Genomic DNA, 13047 nt, shown 5'->3' with positions numbered 1-13047 from the left:
GGCTCGTGCTCTGTAATGGCCCCAGCCCCGCCCATTGTGGGGGTGTATGGACCAGAGCCCCAGGATTCCTTTAACTGAATAGTTCTATGTGGAGCACCAATTTTAATGAGGGGTAGGCACCTCCATGCCAAACCCCTCCACCAACCAGAATTATTAACCAATGCCTAACCACCAACTTAACAAGTTGTGACGATTTGCTAAGCAGTAGGCAAAAACCAATGGCAACAGCCAATCAGCCATATGGCAAAATTCCTACTGGGCCTTGCAAAGCAAGTGGCCACATGAAAGGCAAAGCAATGTCAGGCTAAAAACCATTAGAAAAAGGCAGTAGGCGGGAGGGAGATCCGAAGCACTTTGCAAAAGTGAAACTAACTGCTGGACGCTGAGGTTTTAAGGGTCAGTTCCTGTCAATCAAAATCGCTACATGCTTTTTAACCCAGCAACCCAGAAATGTCCTATCACACTCAATCCCTCTCATCCGACACCACCCAGAACCCCTGGATATGTCTTTTAACCCTTCCGCAACCCTCGCTCTCCTTGATTGGAGGATGTGCTTTAGCATCTGTTCTTTCCCATGTTGCTGTAAGAGTGTTGGGAGGAAGAAATGCAAAGATATAATCCATATAAATAGAATATCGTGGAATGGAAGAATACAGAAATTATAGATCTCCAGGGGGTGAAGGAGAAGGCACAGACCAGGCAGTCCTGGCACATAAAATCCAAAACAATGGGTCTTATGGCTGATGCTCTTTGCTTGTGATTTTCAATGTCCTCTGAAAGGAGGCAAAAATGCAGATCCCTAGAATGGGGAGGGGGAGAGGGCAAAGTGTGCATAAAAATACGCTTATTTGTGAAATGTATTAAACTAGGGAAATGTGTGTATGGGCAATATCACATACAAAAATAAAGATGTGGCTGCCAAGGAGCCCCGGTAGAGGGATATCTCATCCTCAGAATAATCAGTGGAGAGTAGTTATGCGTAAAAGATGGGTCTGCCATGCAAAGAATAATGGCCAGATAAACCAATTCATCTCTCCCCACCCCCAATAAAGAACTTCAGTTCTTCTGTGGGAGAGGTTACATGCAAGATCTGAAATCCAGCTGCTCTCTTAGCTTTGGGGCTCCTCTTTGCTTCAAACAAACTCTCTTGTGAGACTTTGCAGGTGGTTGCCTGATGAGGTTGAGGGAATTGGGTCTGTTTAGCCTGGAAAAGAGGAGAGTGAGAGGAGGTATGACAGCCACCTTCATATATCTAGAGGGCTGTCACATGAAGGAAGGAGCAAGCTTGTTTTCTCCTGTTCCAGAGAGTTGTACCTGAACCAATGGATTCAAGTTACATGAAAGGAGATTATGACCAAACATTAGGAAGAGTTGTTCAACAGTGGAATGGACTCCCATGAGAGATTGTGGATGATGTTTTTTTTAAGAACAAAGGAAATCACCACCTTTGGGTTTTTTAATGAAACATTTTTTATTGGTTTTACAGATAGAAAATATAAATGGACACAAACTTTAAAAAACAAATCCATATAAACAGATTCTCCGAATCTTGAGACTCCCCCCCCATCCCCTCCACGGGGTCTTATTTTAAAAATCTACAACTGTATATTCATCCATACTCCAAATGTTATATTAAACCATATTGTCCATAATATTTTTACACTACAAGTGAGTTAAAACCCTGCTCTTGTTTCCATCTGCTTACAATGGTCTAAATAATCCACCCCCCGTTCTTTTTATATATATAAAAAATCCTCTTGGTTTATATGAGTTTTCCAGCCAGCTTTGCCATCTGGGCATAGAAATCTAGTAAGACTGCTGTCTGTCTAGTTCAGATTTCTGTAGCTGTGACGGATCTCAGCTAAAGTCAGAATTTATTTTTGCAAGCATCCCTGGTGATACTGATTTGGGTGCTAAACATTAAACTGTGTAGGGAGAGATTTCAAGCAAATCTTCCAGCCAGATTAGGGCAATGGATGTCTGTTGAAGGCAGAGAGCTGGCACTGCCAGTGCATGTGGCAGAGTTTTAGGGTGATTTTTGCATGGATGCTTCATTGCTTTGGTTCACTGTGTCTCTTGCACAGTAATACATTGCAGTGTCTGCAGCTGTCAGGGAGCTCAGCTGGAGATACACTTCATTCCTGGAGGTGTCCCTGGAGATGCTGGTTCGACTGCTGAGTGCTGGATTGAGCTGAGTGGTTCCTCCATTTGCTGTGCTCCGGATGAACCCTATCCACTCCAGCCCTTTTCCTGGAGCCTGCCGGCACCAGTCCCAGTAATAATCACTGACTTGTACACCAGAGACAGAGCAAGTCAGTTTGAAGGACCCTCCAGGCTTCAGCAGTCCTGGACCAGACTGTGTTATCTGTGGACTTGAGATGATACCTGCAAAAAAGAGAACAAATTGTGTCATTATCCCTTTGTGCTGGGATCAACATTATCAGTTTCCCGCTAAACAAAAATCCTCACCAGGGAAGATGCCTAGGAGAATGAGAAAAACCAATGTGGATCTCATCTCTGTCTGTCTGTCTGTCTGTCTGTCTGTCTGTCTGTCTGTCTGTCTGTCTGTCTGTCTGTCTCTTCTCTTTGTTCAGACTGAAAGGGACACAGTCAGGCCATGGAGTAACTTCATGTGATGCTGTTTAAATAGAAGGGGCCTGGCTGAGAAATTTGCATAGGAGGCATTGAGTTAAGAAGCAGAGAGGATAAAGACGGGGTGCTCTTGCAGAGAGGACTCCAAGTAGCAGTGGTTGTATTTCATGGTCAAATAGCATCCTCAACTCAGACTAATGCTGACCATCTAATTCTGTGCTGTCTATATTGAGGGCTTATCCACACTTACCTTTCCTCTGGGCTTTCCAGGCAGGGCCTGTTCTTTGGCCTGCACAGTGTTGGAAGGCGCCACAGGGACGAACACACCTGGTGCAAGATTGTGTCAGGAGATGTTGCAGGGATTGGAGCACCTGGCGGAAGGTTGCACCAGCCTACACAGCATCTGCCATTACTGCTGGGACCGGCAGGGCCTAGTGTAAGGCTGCACCGGCCAGCTGAGTGCTGGGAGATGTGTGTGATATCACGTGATGATGTATGCATGATGTCAGACGCATGCAATACGTGTGGTCCCCGATACCTTGGGGGCAACCCAGCACCATTGCCATATGCTCTCTCTCTCTCTCTCTCTCTCTCTCTCTCTCTCTTTCTCTCTCTCTCTCCTCCAGAGCTTTCCCTGTGAAAACTTGCTCTTTACCCCCAAATCAGAACAAATGACACACCCTGGAAAAGCCACATCACTTTTTGTTGTGTACCTGCTTTAAAGAATGAGTTTTCATGTGGGGTTAAAAGTATGTGTGCATAAACCCTGGCTGGCAGTAGCTTTCCAAGATTTTAGGCAGGAATTCTTTCCCATTCCTACCTGGAGATGCCTAGGAGTGAATCTGGGACATTTCTTTCTGCAATTCTGCATTTGAAGAAGAGTGGAAGAGAAATGTTTTACGGCAAGCAATCAAGCATTAAATATTGAAGCAGTTTAGGAGGCTGAATGAATCTCTGCACAGTTTGTGTCTGGATACTCCATTGCCTTGCCTCAGAGTGCTGCTCTGTGCCTTGCACAGTAATACACAGCGTTGTCTGCAGCTGTGAGGGATCTCAACAGAAGATAGAATTCATTTTTGGAGGCGTCCCTGGTGATACAGATTTGGGAGCTAACTGTTTTATCCATTTCCTCCTGCTGCCACACTCTCAATGCTGCCCAACCACTCCAGACGTTTCCCTGGAGTCTGTCCGTTCCATCCCCACCCCAGTACCAGCCACTCACTTCAGCACCAGAGACAGCACAGGTCAGCTGGAGGGCCTGTCTGGGCTTGACTGCTCCCAGGCCAGGCTGGGTCAGATGCAGAAGACATCTGAACAAAGCGAGAGAAATTAGTACCTATACCATAGTTTTCTAAATGAGCCTTGTGAGACTCAATTTTGTATTTACCTTTTTCTACTCAAGAAGGGTTGGAAGAGAGATTGGTGAGGAGAGTAGCTGGGGTGAGTCCTGAGGGCTACCTAGAGAAGCTTGGAGGGCCACATTAAGCTCCTGGGTCCAATGCTCCCCACCCCTGCCTTAATGGAGCTCTGGTATAATTACCTCCAAAAACCAAGAAGGCAAGCCTTCAAAACATTCCAAGGTAAATGTGTTTCTGTATTTGGGAAGCGAGAGATAACATAGGTATGGCATCCATTGTTGGAACCCAAACATAGCAGTCCCAATAACTAAGGGAATTCGTAGCCCATTAGATCTGGGAAGTCCAGAGGTACTGGATTGAGCTGGTACCCAGCTGGGAGAACACCATTTCCCTCACAACTCTGCCTTAGTGATTCCCTCTCTCTGAGTAGCACACACTAGAGGTGCCATCACTTACGGTCACTTTGCAACCAGTTTTGAAGCCCTTTACTCTGCACAGCCGTTCACTGGTACTAGTGATGCAAAGCAGTGTGTGGGGGGGGGGGGTCAGAGAACTGTCTTCCCACCCCAGACAGTATAAGGACTCACAATTTCTGATTGGGGAATGATGATGACTGCAACACTTCTCTCATAATAGCCAGTTCCTGTTCTCTCCCTGTATGCGAATTTGAACCATGCCTGAGTAATGAAACCTGAGACTGTGCTATGGGAATAAGTAAGTTTTCAATGGCTTTTGTGGAAATCTTTTTTAAAAAAAACACAAACAAACTTTATTTCAATTCCTCAAAATATTACATCCAAATACAAACGAAAAAGAAAAGGAATTAAAAACATAAGACATAATCCAGACAAACAGGAATATAAAATAGAAACAAAGACATTAATAAAAAAGCGAATAATACAATCCAAATAATATATAATACAAATAATAATACAATAAAGGGGGAAAAAGAAGAAGAAGAAAAAATAGGGAAAAAAGAAAATAACTTTGATACAATATTTTAAAAAAAGAAGGAAAAAAAAGATTATAAAAATGAAAAAAATACTTCCTATTGTTTGCATACCGCTTTCCTTTACTTAATTTCCTCTATCTTACTTTATCTAAGTTGCTATTTATACATATTCTCTATATTTCCCTACATATCCTTCAGTCTAAACAAATCACCAAATTGATATTTATCCCTTCTTTCTTCAAATAGTCCTCAAGATATTTCCATTCCCTTTTACAGCTCTGTTTGGGGATATTTCTAATCGCTGCTGTCATTTTGGAGAGAGTAATAAATTATACTAATTTTTCCTGCCATTCTAAAATGGTCGGGACCCTTTCCCACTTCCAATTCTGCGCTATGAGGAGTCTGGCTGCTGCACAAGCATAGAGGAGTATGTTTTTCCTATCATCTGGTAGATTCTCTGGTACCATACTTAGCAGAAATAATTCTGGTTTTTTATCAAACATTATTTTTAGCATCTTTTTAAATTTCTCATATACCGAATTCCAAAATTCCTTAATTCCTTAATTTTGTGGAACTCTATGGGACAATGAATGTGTCCTTCATCAACCCTCATTGCCTGCCATAGTGATGGGATATATTGTGTAGGTTTATGGATGGATGCTTCATTGCTTTACTTCACTGTGTCTCGTGCACAATAATAGACAGCGGTGTCTGCAGCTGTTGGGGAATTCAGCTGAAGATACACTTCATTTCTGGAGGTGTCCCTGGTGACAGAAATCCGACTACTGAATGCTGGGTTATAATAGGTGCTTCCTCCACCTGCAGTGCTCCGAATACCACCAATAAACTCCAGGCCTTTCCCGGGAGGCTGCCGGTTCCAGACCCAGTAATAATCACTGACTTGGAAACCATAGATAGCGCAGGTCAGTTTGAAGGACTCGCCTGGCTTCACCACTCCTGGGCCAGACTCAATTAGCTGTGGACTGGAAAGAATGCCTGCAAAACAGAAACGGCAGATATTAGACTAATAAGACTTCACTTTGGATTGAATTCAATATTTTTGTTTTTACACTAAGCATAAATTCTCACCAGGTGAGACGCTTAGGAGAATGAGCAAAATTGACAAAGATTTCATATTTCCCCCCCTTAATCACTCAGTCCTTTGTTTATTAGAAACAGGGTGTATGAGTCTCAGTCAGGTCATCAAGCACCATTGGATAACACCCTTTAAAAAGGAAGGGTGTATTTGGCGTATTTGCATAATGGGAAGTCCGTACAATTCTGTTCTGCATTTAAGGATCAGAGGCCAAAAGGAGGTGCTCTTTCACCCTCATTGCTTGCCCTGATGCTGGATGTATTACTGGTTTTTTTGCATGGATGATTCATTGTCTTGCTTCGCTGTGTCTCCTGCACAATAATACATTGCTGTGTCTGCAGCTGTTGGGGAATTTATCTGAAGATACACTTCGTTTCTGGAGGTGTCCCTAGAGATGGCGATTCGGCTGCTGAAAGCTGAATGGTAGTAGCTGCTTCCTCCCCCTGTTGTGGGCCGAATGTTACCCATCCATTCCAGACCTTTCCCTAGAGTTTCTCGCATCCAGCCCCAGTAATAACCACTCACTTGGGCGCCAGACACAGAGCAGGTCAGTTTGAAGGACTTGCCTGGCTTCACGATTCCAGGGCCAGATTGGGTCAGCTGAGGACTGGAGGAGATACCTTCAAAAGAGGGCAAATATTAGAACTCATAATATGGATTCTTTCTGGGTTGGGTTCCAGATGCTTGTTTTTACAGCTAGCATAAATACTCACCAGGTGAGACACTTAGAACAATGAGGAAAATTAGCAAAGATCCCATGTTTTTGTTTTCCTTTATTCACTCCTCTGTTTTTTTATACAGAATGTAAGTGACTCAGCCAGCCCAGGTCTCACCATGGGAGAGGACTATTTAAACAGAGGTATCCTGCTTGGCAGATTTGCATAAAGAGAATCCAATCTAGTCCAGTCCTGTATTTAAGAAGCAGAGAGGCTTAAAGGAGGTCACAGTTGCTAAGGCTGCAAATTTAATACTGTATTCTATTGACATGGATAAACCATCTTCTCAAAAAACAAGGTAGCTGTCATTACATATTTTAGGATACTCCTTACATAGGAAGTATACAGTGGTGTACTTGAAAATACGTCTCTTTTTTAAAATGAATCAAAGCAACACAAAGTGAAATGATGAATTCATGAGTATATAATAATGTTATGCTGTAATATAAGATTGGAAGTAATGAGAAAAATGAAAGACGGGTAGAGAAAAGGCGAAATTTAAAAAGAAGAAGAATGATGATAGCAGTGGAATGCTTGAGGAGGTTTGGAGGTCAGAGCGAAATCTGGAGAGATGCAGCGGGTGGACAAGTGGAATGTGTTCCATGCTTGTAAAAAATAAGAATGGTAATTGTTAATGATATGAAGGATGTATTATGATTGGTAGATTCTGTTAACATTTATTGGTTTATTTGTCTATCTGTATTGGGTATGGGGGTAAAAGTGGAAACTAATAAAAATTATATTACAAAAAATATGAATCAAAGCAGGTACCAGTGAGTTTTGAGAACTATAAAATATTGAAGACACAGAGAAAGGAAAATTACAGAGCAATGCATCTCATTGTCAGGATATTCACACTGAATGTCCAAAGACAGGATATTCTGTCCTTCTTGCTGCCTTTTGCTCCCTATGTAAGAGGGGGCATGTTGATGCCCAATTAAAGTTGTGCTTGAAGCCTGGATTTCCCTCTTGTTTTCTGTCAAAAGTTATTGTGTCTGCCCCATAGGGTGGTGGTGGTGGGGGGGGGGAGTGCTCTCTTGGAGTCAGCAACAGCATAAAAATCAGGAGTGTACATGTGTATGAAAGAGTGTAGTGCAGGCATCCCCAAACTTCGGCCCTCCGGATGTTTTGGACTACAATTCCCATAATCCCTGACCACTGGTCCTCTTAGCTAGGGATCATGGGATTTGTAGGCCAAAACATCTGGAGGGCTGCAGTTTGGGGATGCCTAATGTAGTGGGTAAGGGTGTTGGGCTTAGCGGAGGACGAGGGACACCCGGGATTTAAAACAGAAGCTGGGCTGACCTCTGTAGATTCGGGATGTCCCACTCAAAGGGGGACAGTTTGCTGGTATGCCAATTTTTGTGTCTCCATGTCTGCATGAATCCGCAGTAAAGTAAAGCAGGTTCTCCCATAAAGGAGAACATGGGTTGCGGAAGGGTTAACAAGACATCCCTGGGTGGGAGAGGCGGGTCAGTTTGGATGGCCACATGTGTGATTGGTGGGTGTGCTGTTGCTGGGGAAATTTGCTTGTAGCAAGTGATTGATTGACAGCCTTACCCTATATATGCTTAGAGAGCAGCTTTCAGTTCCACTTTTGCTGCTCGCAACGAATCTCCCTCCCACCCTCCTCTAATTTTAGGTGTTTTTGCATTGACCTTGCTGCGCCTCTCATGGGGCCGCCTGTTTTGGATCAGGGGCTTGGTAGGAATTTTGCCACTTGGCTGATTGGCTGGTGCCAGGTGGTTTTTGCCTACTACGGTGCAATAAGTCACAACTTGTAAGGTTGGCGGTTAGGCATTGGTTCAAATTGGATGGTTGAGGGGTACGGATTTTGGTTGGGCCTGCCTCTCATGGTTGCTGCTGCCTTTAGGGGTATTCCTTTAAAGGAATCCTGGGGCTATACATGTAGTCCGCGTATCCCCGCCAGGGGACAGGGACAGGCATGAGCCTCGGGGAGCATCTGAGGGTGAGGTCAAGGGTGTGGGCCCCTGCCCCGATCTCTCCCAGAGGGTACTTACCTACTGGCTCCCCTACTAGGCTAGTGGGAGTCAGATCTGTCCCAGGTGGGGGACAGATGGCAAGAACCAATGCCTAAGCAACCACTCACATTCAGTTGTATTTAAATAAAGTTGTGGCCAAATTAATGCCAAAAACCTTAAACTTAAAATATTGTGTGAGGTGTGAGTTATTGGGGGGGGGGGTGTCCTGGTACCTCGGCACGCAATGAATGGATCCTGGGGTGGGGCTCTGCAGATGAAAGGGTAGTGCCATGCTAAGGAAAATGTCCAATAGCTTACATAGAATGTTATGAGACAAAATAAGTTGGCCCCTGCAGAAAAGAGGTACAGCCAAGTACACTTGCCCCAGACCTCGGAGGGTTACGGTAAATATAAAAGTAAAGGACTCCTGGACGGTTAAGTCCAGTCAAAGGCGAGTACAGTGGTACCTCGGTTTATGAACACAATTGGTTCTGGAAGTCTGTTCATAAACTGAAGCGTTCATAAACTGAAGCGAACTTTCCCATTGAAAGTAATGGAAAGTGGATTAATATGTTCAGACAGTCCGCGGAGTACTTAAACTGAAGCGTTCATAAACTGAAGCAAACTTTCCCATTGAAAGTAATGGAAAGTGGATTAATCCGTTCCAGACGGGTCCGCGGAGTACTTAAACTGAAATGTTCATAAACTGAAGCATGGGTGTAATTGGTTCCGGAAGTCTGTTCATAAACTGAAGCGTTCATAAACTGAAGCGAACTTTCCCATTGAAAGTAATGGAAAATGAATTAATCCATTCCAGATGGTTCCGCGGTGTTCATAAACCGAAAATTCATAAACCGAGGTGTTCATAAACCGAGGTTCCACTGTATGGGGTTGTGGCGCTCATTTCGCTTTCAGGCCAAAGGCATTTCCAGGTCATGTGGCCAGTATGACTAAACTGCTTCTGGCACAATGGAACACCAAGAGGGAAGCCAGAGCACACGGAAATGCCATTTACCTTCCCACCGCAGCAGTACCTATTTATGTACTTGCGCTGGCATGCTTTCAAACTGCCAGGTTGGCAGGAGCTGGGACAGAGCAACGGGAGCTCACCCCGACACAAGGAATCGAACCTCCGACCTTCTGATCAGCAAGCCCAAGAGGCTCCGTGGTTAGACCATAGTACCACCCACATCCTTTCCCCGGAGGGGTCAGCCTCCAGGGACCGGCTGTTTTTTGATTTGAGTATATAACTTTATTCTAACAAGACTCCCACCCCAGGCATCAGACAAGCCCTGCACGGGCCTGAAAAAAGTACTGTTAACTCATTCTCCCTCCCTGCAATGGTGGTGGGTATTTTGCTTGTGTTTGTTCTATCCAGACCATGCAGATTATTTCTTTGGAGTTCTGGTCGAAACAGAGAGCTGCCTGTGTCCCTGCAGACATTCAAGTCAGAGTGTGGTTTTTGCTTGGATGCTCCACTGCTTTGCCAAACTGTGATGCTTTTGCACAAAAGTACATTGCAGTGTCTGCAACTGTCAGGGAGCTCAGCTGGAGATAGACTTTATTTCTGGAGGTGTCCCTGGAGATGCTGGTTCGGCTGCGGAAAGTTGGGTTGTAAAAGGCATTTCCTCCATTTATTGAGTGCTGAATGTGACCCAACCATTCCACCCTTTTCCCTGGAGGCTTGTCAGTTCCAACTCCAGTAATAACCACTGACTTGAACACTAGAGACAGTGCAAGCCAGTTGGAGGGACTCTCCAGACTTAAGCTCAACTGGGCCAGACTGAGTCAGCTGTGTACTGGAGAAAAGGGGCAGAAATTAAAGAGTTGAATATGGCGTTCACTTTTTAATTAGTTCAATTGCTTTTTAAAAAGATCTGATGCATCAATCCTCACCTAGTGAAACAGCCAAGAGACCAAGAATAAACATGAGAAATTTCATCTCTGCTTCTCACTTACTCCTCTGCCTCCTCTGTTCTGTACAAAAATTTAAACCAGAGAAGCTTCCTTTGGAGATTTGCATGAAGGCCATTGGGTGCTGCATTTAGCAAGTGAATAAGATAAAAGGAAGCACTCCTGCTGGGGTTCCCAAACTGGAAGGTCAAGCACAGAGAATTCAACCTGAAGCTGCCCTATCCCGAGTCAGACCATTGATCTATCTAGAGGTCTACTCTCTACCTTTCCCAGCCTGACTGAAGATGCCAGTAATTGAACCTGGGACCTTTTGCATGCAAATCACATGCTTTGCCATTGAGCTGTAGCTCTTATTTATCCTTCAGGCTGCTCTCTATTGTTGCTAACACCAGGCCAGGCTCCTCATCAACCGCATCAACAGTGACACAGCCACCATTTTGGAATGGCCGAGTTCAAATACAAGGGGAGAAGGCATCCTGTTCAAAGACCAAGAGGGCTAGGGGACACTTTTGTCCCAAATCCCTTTGTCTGACAGATAGGAGAGCAGCTGCCAGCCAGTGTAGACGTACTATTTGCTCTGCCACTGAGCTATATCTCTTACTTACCTTTCAGCCTTCTCTCTATTGTTGTTCTCTCTATTGGACACTGGTGGCGCTGTGGTTTAAATCACTGAGCCTCTTGGGCTTGCCAATCAGAAGGTTGGCGGTTTGAATCCCTGTGACAGGGTGAGCTCCTGTTCAGTGGCGAACGGAGCCGCTTGGCCACCCGGGGCAGCAAACCTGAAGGCACCTCCCCAGGGGGCGGGGGTGTCCGTAGCGCACATGCACATGTGTCACGATGCACGACACGTGTCACGGCGCATGCGTGCTACGGAGCAACGCTGGCGCCCCTCCCTGGCCCGCCCCTTGCCTCCTCTTCAACCGGAAAAAGGAAAGCGCGCGCCAAGCAGGTTTGTGAGCAAGCCATCGGCGCGTGCTTTTTACCGGGTGCTGGGGCTTGGCTTGGGCATTGCAGGGGGCTCCGAGTGTCACCCTCCCCCATGTCACCCTCCCCCATATTGGAACCCGGGGTGCCCCGCCCCTTACGCCCCCTTGCTATGCCCCTGCTCCTGTTGCTCTGTCCCAGCTCCTGCCAACTTAGCAGTTTGAAAGCATGTCAAAGTGCAAGTAGATAAATAGGTACCACTCCAGCGGGAAGGTAAATAGCGTTTTCATGCACTGCTCTGGTTTTGTCTGTGGACAAACGCCGTCTCACTCGGCCAGTAAAGCGAGGTGAGTGCCGCAACCCCAGAGTCGTCCACAACTGGACTTAACGGTCAGCGTCCCTTTACCTTTACGTTTAAACACTCAGCATAGTTAAAAGCTAAGAATAAACGGGGCACTCAGCATTTCGTATTGAAGGGATGTTATGGAACCATGGTACCTGAACCAGGAAGTGTTCTGAAGCTAATGACAGGTGGTTTTATTGAACTAGATATGTAAAATGCATACCATCAGTGCCAGTATTAATTCAGATGTTGGACCTCAACTCCTGGTGGCTGAAAAGTACTGCATCTTTTACAATGTACTTTAACAATGTCTAGATGTCTCAGAGAGATGGACAGACAGGCAGAACACCAGGAGAATGCAAATGGGTGTGTGCTCTCATATATAGAGAGGACAGGGTCTCTGTATCTTTTGCACTATTCACTCCAACAATCACTTCGTGCGTTATTTCCTCTAGCTCCTCCTGTCTGACCATAAAACTTTGGTGACATTGGCCAGGTTCCCTGATTAAGAGGGAGGAAACAAAAGCAACACAGACTTGAAGCCAACAGTTAATTTAAGATTCACGGGGAGAGGGAAGGGAAACAGGTGGCGGCACCAAAAAGGGCAATCAGAACCCAACATGACGACAGATGGAAGTTCATCAACCAATTCACTCTGAGTTGAGACCTCTAAACTTTGGCCCAGCCCATTGTGCAAATCTGCAGATTTCCCATCTTGGTTTTCGTATGGGTGCGTAGCACTGTGGCTCCCACTCCATCCACCGTCACTGAAGCCTTGACAAAAACCTACCGTTCCAATGAGCTTGTGGGAAGTACTGAGTGTAAGCATGGGGTGCACACTCTGTTCCTGTTGATAGGGCATGCCTTCCAATTGTCCCCATTTTCAAGGAACAATCCCGCCTGGAATTACGGAAGCTGTCCTGGCTTCTGATTTGATGTGGCTATCCAATCGTACCAACCCACAACACAGGGTTTGATTGCCAGGTCGCACTCTTTGAGGGAGGACACGATATCTCTTATTCTGTATGTTAGGTCCACAAGCTGCATATATTCCATCAGCTTACGTTGCTATTCTTCTTCAGCTGCGACCTTGTCCATATTCCATTTTTGGGCTAACAAAACACGGGTTGCAGTTGTGACATGCATATACAACCTTTTTGGACACCTGGG

Source organism: Zootoca vivipara, chromosome 13 (genome assembly GCF_963506605.1).
Source record: "Zootoca vivipara chromosome 13, rZooViv1.1, whole genome shotgun sequence".
Classification (NCBI taxonomy): domain Eukaryota; kingdom Metazoa; phylum Chordata; class Lepidosauria; order Squamata; family Lacertidae; genus Zootoca; species Zootoca vivipara.
Note: the sequence above shows the minus strand (reverse complement) of the source record.